We start from the raw sequence: 11,618 nt of genomic DNA, 5'->3' as shown, positions 1-11,618 counted from the left end.
ACCAGTTGAATAAAAAATCTGTTATTCAATTTTTAAATTTCAGATTTCAAGTAATTGCTATTGTATCTTACAAATGTTATCATCTCCCGATTCTTTCTTTTTAGTGCATTTCTATTTTGTTAAAATTGTCAGTCAGCATCTATTCAGTTGCCCAGCCTAGAAATTTTGATCGATCTCTTTCCTTTGTGGTCCATAGTTAATCAGTCATCAAGTGCTTTAGAATGTACTACTCGAAGATACTCAGTATCTATTCCCTCCTTTCCATTCTTTCTAATACTGCTCTTGTCATCAAATTTGACCCATTTAAATAGCCTTGTTACAATATTTTGGCTTTAGTTTCTTCATTATTCCAATTGATTATTTTTCTAATCTATAAGCCAAATTATATTACTCTCTTGCTTAGAAATTACTTTCCATCACTTATAAGATGAAGTTAAAACTCATTATGATGAAGTAAAAGTCCTTTATAATCTGAATTCAACTTGTCTTGAGAATCATACCAGTAAAACTCGCTCTCTTTCTGTCATCTGTTTTAGTCACACCTTATACTTGCTGGTTGTTTCACTTATCTGTGTAATTGTGAATGTTTTTCTCTAGGATTTGTGTTCTATTTCTTCTTTCTGCTTTCCTTCATCTGTTAACTTCCTCCATATTCTTTAAAGCCTGGCTGAAAATCGTCTCCTCTAAAAGGACCTCTAAGGTTTTCCAGGCAGCGTTAATCATTTCTAATATTTGCTCCTAAAACATAGGAAGCACTCTTCAATTATATTTTAATTTTTTCTCTGTGTGCCTTTGTTCCTTTTGATTATAAATTCCAATAGAGTAAGAAATTATGGTTGTCATATGACAAATATTATTGAATTTAAGTGAAAATTTAAAGATAGCATAGGAAAGGAGTCTAGGAATAACCACCACTAATATGTATTTCTCCTTTAACATATATATTTTTATTCAACAAATAAGAAACATTCTAAACAACATATAACAGATAATATAAATTAAAGTAACAGCCTTGGTACAACCCGATTTTCAATATCGTGACATTTTTAAGATTTTCGTCTTTATCAAAAGGGCTGTAATATGCAGAATTACTTAAATTGTGTTATAGACTCAAGGGTCTCTTCTATCAGTAGCTCCAAAGAAAAGTTTTAGCTTGGGGCGCCTGGGTGGCGCAGTCGGTTAAGCGTCCGACTTCAGCCAGGTCACGATCTCGCGGTCCGTGAGTTCGAGCCCCGCGTCAGGCTCTGGGCTGATGGCTCGGAGCCTGGAGCCTGTTTCCGATTCTGTGTCTCCCTCTCTCTCTGCCCCTCCCCCGTTCATGCTCTGTCTCTCTCTGTCCCAAAAATAAAAAAAAAATTAAAATTAAAAAAAAAAATAAAAAACGTTGAAAAGTTTTAGCTTATTGTGAAGTCATAAGTCCCAAACTGATTGAATATGTTTTATATGCATTATTTCTTCTTGTTTTCTGATTTTTGTTTTATTGTCAACTCTTTTAATCAGAAGTGAGAATGACCAATAAAAACAAAAATAACCTAAATGCAGTTGAGTGTACTTGTCAGTTTTGAACAAAATTGCTAGAACATAATGCTAAAAATGTGTATGTTGCTGATAAACCACAGACATACGTAAGCAACATTAATGAAACATTCATAGTGAGTACAGATTCATTTTAGCAACTTCTTAGCTGTTTTTACTGAAAGAGGGGAGAAGATGTATGACCTCTCTTGGGTCTCAGTTTACTTGGTTGTAAAATAAAGGGTTGGAATAGGCTCATTCATTTATTCAGAATACTGTGTGCCAGATGCTAGTGTTGGAAATATAAAGATGAGCAAGATGGATAGGGTTCTTGTCTTTTAGCAACTTAAACATAGGTGAATTAAAATGTTTTTTCCCTTTAAGGGTTTCATAAACATGACATGATGGTATAAATTAAATGAGATGGATAGTGAGACATTATCCACATTTGCCCCCCCCCCCCCGCCCCCTTTTTGCTTTTTTATTTAGGAGCACATTTTACTGATGTTTATGTGGTAAAAAAAAATTGTCATCGGAAGACAAGTTTTAATGGTTGAATTTCGATAAACATATTGCCACTGTTTTGTGTAGTAATTGGCTCTTGACTTTAAAACAACAGAAAATTGGTCAATGTATTGACCACACATAGACTAGGGGTTAGTCAGACTTAAGCACTTTAATTCCCAAACTGAGTGCCTTATAGAGATTTCACTTTGTACACTGACTCTTACCCAATTCTAGATTGGCATTATTGTCTATGGCCTTGCATGACTTGGTAATGGGGACAGGACATTCTAGATTGGCATTATTGTCTATGGCCTTGCATGACTTGGTAATGGGGACAGGACATTTTTTTATTCCGTTAAGTGTTGTGCAGAGGGGACAACTGGTTTAAAATATGCATTATTTAGCCCACTTAAAATGGACAATGGATGATGAATAACAAGTTCAAAGAAATAAGCAAATATTTACTGTCTTAATAAATCTGTCCCATAAAAGTTTTAGGGATTAGCCAGGATGACATAAAGATACTCAGAGGAAGATAACAATTTTGAATCCATATTATAAGTGATTTTTATTTTTAATTCCTTAAGTATATATTTGTTAATACCATGAGAGATGTTTTCACTGTCAGACTGTGATCATATCCAAAGAACCGGTCTTTAGAATCAGAAAACCTGCCACTGTACTTTAAAAAATATGAACTCAATACATTGCAGCCATATTATATTTCTACTAAGCGAAGAGGTATGCGATAAACACGTCAATGATAAAGCAGGTGCCCTTTAGCTCACTTTTCTATTTGAAGATTGGAAAATTGTAATATTCCATAGTGTAACAGGAATATTTCCATGGTATTAAACTGATATGGATTTTTTTCCCCAAGTAACTTTCTGGCTTTCAGATGAAAAGCCATGCCTGGTAGCTCAGATTATACTATTTATTCTTTAGTGTAAGGAAGATACCTCTTCTATTATTGAGACTAGGAATTGAGGTTTAATGTCTGCCGGGAAGGAGAAAGCTATAACAGAGAAGCAGAAGGGATGGCCTTCTTTTCTGAACATGTGGATTGGGAAATGAGAAGAGAGAAAGATGTGGCAAAGAGGTCAGATTTCCAAAGAGGTCATTTTCCACCTCTAGAGAATAGAACCTAGTGTATGCAGTAGAAGCATCCATATAATAGGGTCTAGTGGAAGCAAGCTCAGAGACTGCAAAACTCAGAGAATCTTATATTCAACCTTATCCAATATGGCAAAGATGAAAGCATAAGTATGATGAAGGGAATTATCTAATAGATGGCATGAGGCAGCATTCTTGTCTCCAAAGGTATGCACAGAGTATGAAGGGATTAAGAAATTTCCTTATCTCCTGGTGAGAGGATGTGGAGGGGCTGATAGTGGGAATGGACCATCAGAGGGCCAAAATTAAAGCAAAGAGGTCTCAGTGAACCACAGATTCACAGATCTAAGATCACAAACTCTCATGATGGATGCCATCATGATGCTTCATCACATCACATAATAGTAGGACTGGTCTGATTTAATTCGGGAATTAAATCAGACCAGTCACATAACAGAAACTAGAAAGGATCCAGAGGACACTGCAGAAATGTAGTATCACCTTTTGCCATAACCCCATGAACCCCTGATAGTCCCAGACACCATATAGGGGTAGAGCCAGGAGAGAGAATACTCCAATTCCCACTGCTACATAATAAATAATTCTAACACTTACTGGTGTAAAACAACTGTTTTATTATGCTCGTAGATTTTATAATCAGAAATTCAAGGATACTCTCTCCAACACATGATGTGTAAAGCCTGTAAAGCCTTATCTAAACACTCAGTGATTGAAAGTAATTTGATTACAGGGGCTGGAATCATTGGGAGGTACATGTCTGGTAGTCAGTGTTGGTTGTTGGCTAAGACCTCATCTGGGACTGCCAGTCAGAATACCTCGACCTGGCCTTGTGAGCTGGTTTTCGAAACATGAGAGCCTTAGAGTAGTTGGACTCCTTAGGTGGTAGGTCAGAGTTCTAACAGCAAGTGTCCCAGTAGTCAAGATGGAGGCTTTATTATTTTTTATGACATAGCTTTGGAAGTCACATAATGTTACTTTGGCCATGGTCTTTTATTTGGAACAATTGCAAGTTCATCTAGATTTGAGGGGGAGGGACCGAGACCCCATTTCTTGATGGGAAATGGCAAGGTTGCATAGCAGAAGAACGAGTGGAGTGGAAGATAATGTTCTGTCAATTTTGGGAGAGTACAGGGAGAATCCATGGAACATACTTATTTGAAAGGGAGTGTTGTTCACTAAAAAGAGACTGGTTAAACCCTAAGTGACAGAGAATATTAATTGGATAGTTTAAATCTCACTGTAACTCATTAGAGTGTAGTTCATAGAAAAGATTAGATTTGTTTTAATTTTCACATATTGTAGTAATAGATATTTATTTTATAATCCCACTATGCTAGTCTAATTGATTTGGGTTTAATTTTGAAACCAATATATTCTCTGTCCATGACATTTTAATAGCTAGCCTATATCTCCAGTGCCTAATCTCAATTTCATCTCCATGAACAAATATTTCTCTCTTGATCTATAGTCAGTGTTTTGAGTGCCTCCAAATGATTGCTATTAAAAAAAAAAATGAGAGACAGAGATCACACAAGCAGGGGAGGGGCAGAGAGAGAGGGAGACATAGAATCCAAAGCAGGCTCCAGGCTCTGAGTTTACAGCTCAGAGCCTGACTCAGAGCTCAAACCCACAAACCACAAGACCATGACCTGAGCCAAAGTTGGACACTTAACCGACTGAACCACCCAAGTGCCCCAATGATTGCCTATTGTTTAAGGTGTTTAAAAGTTCTTCATCTTAAATACTACTGTAGGATGTCTTTTCCAATTCTGAGCAAATTCTTCAGATTAACATTTTTGTTAGCTTTTCAAAATTATGTTTTTCCTTATTAGTTTTCATATCCCAGGTAAATTTTGTATATGCTATCTTGCCTATTTACTAAATTAGACTTTGTAACCATACCCCAGTTTGTTGAAAAAAATATATCCAGTCACAGCAACAGAAACACACAGAACCATACACATATTTATTCGTGTTGGGAAAATACATGGCTATCATGGAGTAACCAGAAGAGGGCATGATGCAAAAAAATTTTTCCTTTTAAGGTTTTAGGATGGAGTGGGGAGTCAGTACTCAAAAGAGAATGCACCCATGTTGCAGATTTGAGCACATTGTTTGAAAGTTAGACCTGATTCTTTCAACTGAAACACTAGGAAAGATGAGAGAGCCAGGAGTGCCCCAGGAAAAAGTTATTGTCTCCTTGTGCCAGTGTGGAAGGGAAGCCAAGAAGCTGTTTGCTTTCTAGTCATTTTGGCTGAACTGAGAGACATTTTAAAGATGGGAAATTTAATTATTTTCCTGTTTAAAAAAAATTGAAGTGGAGTTGACACAAAATGTTACATTGGTTTCATGTATACAACATAGTGATTCAACACATTCCGTAATGATTTAGTTGAAAGGGCCTTAGAAGACTAGGATTTGGTCACAATTTTGCTATTAAATAAGAAGTTATTTCTCTTTTCTGGGTCTTAGTTTCTTCACATTAAATGATGAAAAGATGTGTTAGCTAAAATAATTTCAGTTTTATTCCAGTGTTATGAATCTATTGGTTTCTCTTAGTTTAAGGAGGTGATGAAGAATAGTAAAGAATTTATAGTTTAATTTTGAACAAAATGATTCTCATGTATATCTAGTTTCCACTTGGGCATATAGTGACATTTATGAAGGAATTGTATTAGGAAGTTTTGACTATTCCTTTTCTATATAGCTTTACATAGGTTTTGTAGAATCCTGATGAAATAACAAATATTTTATTTCATTATAAAGGTGAAAAAAATCCTGTAGAATACCACAGCACTTCAAATGGATTCAGAAATACCATAAATGAATAAATCTGAAATTAAATTAAATTATCTTTCAACTTCAGGCATATGAACTAAATTTAATTTTATTGTATATTACAAATGCTTCATTTCTATTCATGTGGAAGAATAGAACGATAAACTAGTGTATATAGTAGAATACTTCGGAGAGAAAATAGTTTAAGTACAGATAACTAAAAAGGTTACTGATAGGTGTGAAAAAAAGACTTTATCTCATTTTTATAATTATCATGAAAGGTAATATATTTGTTTTAGGAAAAGTATCTAAATATTTCACTTTTTTAGATTGAAGATTTTATCTTAAATTGTGACTTAAATATTTTGTAAAATTTGATAGCATTTGAGATTTTATTTAATATTGAATTACTTAAATCATTAGCTGAGCACAGTTGAAGCATACTATTTTGGAACCCACAAAAAACATAATAATCATTTTTATAAGGTGAAGACTAGAATGAATTTGCAGTATTTTTCTTGTGCATAATGGAATTCCATTAGAGGTAGTTTATGTATATTTTTAGCCAGAAATTTTTCCCCCAAACAACATCATATGTAAAACTGTAATTTATGATAGATTTAAAAATTGATTAGAATGTGCTGGTGAGCCCTGAGCCCAATTCCCTTGACCATTTAGTTCTCTTCCTTTTTTCACCCTACAAGCCTTCTTATATTATACACTCTGGAACCCTCGGCATCAGAAGAGTGGTTTGAAAATCACTACCTTATTGTATAAAGTAATTTGTATGTATATGAATGGCAACACTAACTTTTTACAGCATGACTGATTTTGACATAGATAATATTACTTACTGAAATTTCTTTTTCTTTTCTTTCTTTTCTTCTTCTTCTTCTTCTTCTTCTTCTCCTTCTCCTTCTCCTTCTCTTTCTCCTTCTTCTTTTTTAAGTAGGCTCCACGCTGAGTGTGGAGCCCAATGCGGGACTTGTATTCACACACACACACACAAATAATAAATTGTTGTTTCCTAATTAATAGATATTAAATTCTATGTCTGAAGAAGAGTAGCGTATGAAAGAAAGGTAGTTTAGTTTAAAATGGTGTTCCAGATTACCTACAAATAAATAAATGGAGTAGGGAGCTTTGCATATGAGAAATCACTGGTTATCCTCAAACAAATGAAATAATGTGTTGCTACCAAGTTTGTTTAGATTTTACATTAAAATCCTGGCTAGAATCATGTTTGTGAAAAACACAGCGGTACTGATTTATCAAAATAGTAGGAAACATTTTATTTTGGATAACTTTTATTGAATCTTCTCACTTTTGAAAGATTTAAAATGACTGGAGTGTCAGATCTGAATGTTTCTCTGGATGTTAATGAACTGTTCAGATTTACTCAGTTGAGGTTAGCGGTGGCTAGAAATCTCTCCAATACATTTTATGGCATTTATATAATGTGTTTTTCTTTGTAGAATGTTTGTCACTGAGCATCTTCCTGGGAAACAGTCAATAAATTCTTGACTGACAGGACACACAGCTAGTAGGCTAACAGATGTCTTTGTTGGCAGTCTCAATATAGCAAAGGCGGACGTACTTGTCACTATTTACATGCTTTCCTCTCTTCCTCAGTTTTCTGTCACCCTTAGTCATAAACACTGTAGCATCTCCTCTGAGCATATAATCTTAGATTCACCTTACCTTTTTCTCATCTCATATTCCAGTAGTCAGCAAATCAAGAAAAGTTATCATGTCCCTAAGCCCACAAAACCATAACCGTATTTTTCAACCCATATCTTCATGCCCTTGACTCAGAACTGGGTTATCCTTGTAGGAAACTGGGCAAAGGCCTGTTGTTTTTTAGATTAGCTTGTGTTTTTCTAGAAAGGGAGAAGCAGCAGCACCAGCTAACTGTAACAATAATCTTGTCCTTGCTAATGATATCACAGTGGACATCACTATTTGAAAACTTTCAAGGTACTTTGATATTAGAGAAATTACCCAACCCCCTGAGAAGTTCTCATTTTGACACTTCTGTTTGTGAGCCAGTGGTATAATCTCATGTGGTAGGAAACACTAGAAAGAAACCAAGCATGGTCTCTCACTTTAATGACTTTATAAATAGCTTGAGAGGCAGTATTGTATTATGGTTAAGAACAGACTCTAGAGTCAGACTGCCTGAATTCAAATCCCTCTTTTATCACTTACTCGGTGTGCAACCTTGGGCAAGTTACTTTACTTTTCTATCCTTCAGTTTCTCTATATCTTAAATGAGGATTATGAAAATCTCTACCTCATGTAGTTGTGAGAATAAGATTTAATATGGGTAAAATGCTTTTTGCTTGGCACATAGTAAGCACTCTTTGTGTTTGCTATTATCATTAGTTAGTTGGCAGGGAATGTTTTTGTCTCTTCTTGTCTCATTTCTCCATGCTACATACATTTTGGGCTCATTGAGCTGAACTCCAAAAATAACGGAGAAAATGCCTCTCCTAGTATTTGCACCAATTGATATGGTCTTGTGTGTATTGTGTTCGAAAGAGAAAGAGCTGAGAATGATGCCAGTGGTATCTGTTTTCAGTCAGGCCCATGGACTGGATTTGAATGGTCATGTTTAAAGATGGACAGAACTAGTGCTCTAAAAGAAATCTGGGAGATGCCAGGCACAAGTGATGGTCAGCAGCTGAGAGAACTCTCAAGTGAGACTTTGTGAAGAGCAAACAGTTACTTTGAAGTGTTGCAGAACAGCTTTCAAAGACTGACTTCTATTGATTTACCATCACTTATTCCACTTCACTCTAGTCTAGCTGCCTAGTTCAAGTAAATCAATACCCTTTTAACACTGGCCACTTAAACAAACAAACAAAAGAAACCCATTTAGTAGGTGCATGTCCCACATAGGAAAATCTAAGATTGTGTAGCTTTTCAGGCCCAGTGCGCCCACTGCTGCTGCAGTGCTGATCCCCAGTGACAGGATATTTTACTCCTGGGCATAGGTTACTTGGGGTAGCTCCAATGTGGATGGCTTCCCCTGGACCACAGCTGAGTGGCATGGATGCCCTTCTTCCCAGTCCTGGGAGAGTTGAAGAAGGGTTCCATTCTGATGGATGATGGGTAATACCAACTATAGCAAACCTTTTGGTGAGTGGAGCTCAGACCTTTGGATCTTTTTCCTCCACTGCATTCCAGGAACTTCTCTCAGAGCAGAACCAGATCTTACTGGTTCCTGTCTCCCAAGCCTGTCACAATAAGTTTATGTCTCATTGGCTTATTTCTTCCGAGTGCCCAGACAGAGAAGAGGGGCCTCAACCACTCTAACAAATCAGAATACGTAGGTGCTCATTATTCACAGCAATTATCTGGGTATTCTGGGGAGCACTGAATTCGCAAATCAGTGAATTACTGAATCATCATTCCAAGATTAGGTGCCTTTGATCCTCCAACATGTTCATCAACGAGTCAATATATAACCTTGTTTTATTTGTGTTTCTGTTAAAAAAAATTCTAATATATATTGATGACTTATTCACATTAAACTAACATCTAACAGCACTATGACTTCTGCCAGAGGAAGATTATGTAACACACTTATTTTCTCCAAAAGACACTGCACAACCTTCTTGTGCTCAGGAACACTAGACAGTAGTACTTCAGCTCTATGCTTGGAGTATTTAAACAGTTACATTACCAAAAAAAAAAAAAACCAAAAAAAAAAAAAAACCAAAAACAACACAAAAATGTGGAGAAGGGCACTAAATATACTGAAAAGGACACTTGTTTAGGACACTTCTTTATACTATGAGAAATAAAACAAGAAGGCAGAGTGTTGCCTTGTTTGACTGCAGCTGGGAGTTTTTCACCACTCTGTGCATGTCCATGTTTGTGAATTTCCATGAAAGCACCACAGGTACCAATTTTGGGGTTACAAATAAATTTCAGTAAGCAGGCAAATTCACAAATACGAAATTCAAAATACTGAGGATCAACAGTATTCTCCAGGCCGGGTGATGTTGACTGGTACCATGGTTTTTTTTGATTCATGAAATTTTTTGAATCAGAACATGCATACCACCTGAGTCTTGAGCATTAGGATCAGTTTGTATCCTCTTTTACCAAGGGCAGAAAAACTACCTGCAGTAATTTCCATACATAGACCGAAAAAAAAAAATTAAGTCCCAATTCCTACACTTAAATTCTCCCCTCAGAAACATTAACAACTCTTGTCTATAGCATAATGCAAAATTAGGAAAGAGGCTTTTCTCTTTTATCCTGCAGCGCTCTGGCTGGGTTGCCTCTCCAGGCATCAGCTTTCCTCAGATCTCAGTTGTCATACTAGGTGGTGGTGGGGTTGGTCTAGGAGGCTTCTCAAGGTGCCTCACAGGCAGCAACCATGGAGACATAGGGGGCAGAACAGGAAATTGAGCAGATGTTTGGAATAACTGGTTTCTGGACAACTGTCAGGACTTTTTGAAATATCCCCAAATAACTGGGGACATTTTGGGGGTGCCATTTTTTGGGTGATTAGGCTTGTGGAGAGTTATGCCATGATAGTTTAAACTTTGAAAGGAAATATGACCTTGTTTTGTAGGCCTGTGAATTTATGATCGCTTGGATTACAAAATCCTGATTAAAATGCCATGGGAACCTATATAATAGAGTATCCATCATTTATTGAATACCTGTTATATGCCATACACACTAAAAGGTATTTTACATGTTTCTTTTATGTAAAAATGGAATTACTACTCCATTTTATAGATGAGAAAATGTAGGTTAGATCAATTAGTAAATACACTTAATCTAGAATGTTGGAAAACTAGAATTCAAAGTTAGGTCTATCTGGCTTCAAATTCCATACTCTTCCCAGTTCACTACATTTCTTCAAATATTCACATCAAAGGGTGACCAAGTGGAGGTTTACAGTGCAAAGAATTTTTAGAAAGTGGGTAAGACATGGAAGAAAGATAAATGTACAGTTCTGTCTAGTGCCACATGGCAGCCATTAATATACACCAACCTTTAACAATAGTACACATAGGAGATCGATGTTGCAAAAATGATAATACTGATCTTTGGAGAAAACTGGAGCACCTTTTTTTTTTTTTTTAATGTTTATTTATTTATTTTGAGAGAGGGAGAGAGTATCACAAGCAGGCTCCATCCACGCTTAGCACAGAGCCCAATGTGGGGCTCAGTCTTACAACTGTGAGATCATGACCTGAGCTGAAATCAAGAGTTGGACGCTCAACTGACTGATCCCCCCAGGCGCCCCAGGTGCACCTTTTAATAAAGACTGACATTTAAAAAAATAAAAGTTACATCTTATAAATTTACTGAATTTATTTTGTGCCTCATTGAGCTTTAGAAAAATAATTGAAATTTTAATGAATCCAATATACGTACAAAGCTTAAATATCAAGCAGTTTAAAAGTTTATGACAGGGGCGCCTGGGTGGCGCAGTCGGTTGGGCGTCCGACTTCAGCCAGGTCACGATCTCGCGGTCCGTGAGTTCGAGCCCCGCGTCAGGCTCTGGGCTGATGGCTCGGAGCCTGGAGCCTGTTTCCGATTCTGTGTCTCCCTCTCTCTCTGCCCCTCCCCCGTTCATGCTCTGTCTCTCTCTGTCCCAAAAATAAATAAAAACGTGGAAAAAAAAAATTAAAAAAAAAAAAAAGTTTATGACAGGG

Source organism: Panthera uncia, chromosome F2 (assembly GCF_023721935.1).
Source record: "Panthera uncia isolate 11264 chromosome F2, Puncia_PCG_1.0, whole genome shotgun sequence".
Classification (NCBI taxonomy): domain Eukaryota; kingdom Metazoa; phylum Chordata; class Mammalia; order Carnivora; family Felidae; genus Panthera; species Panthera uncia.
The sequence above is the reverse complement of the archived record's forward strand: the minus strand, read 5'-3'. Positions refer to the sequence as shown.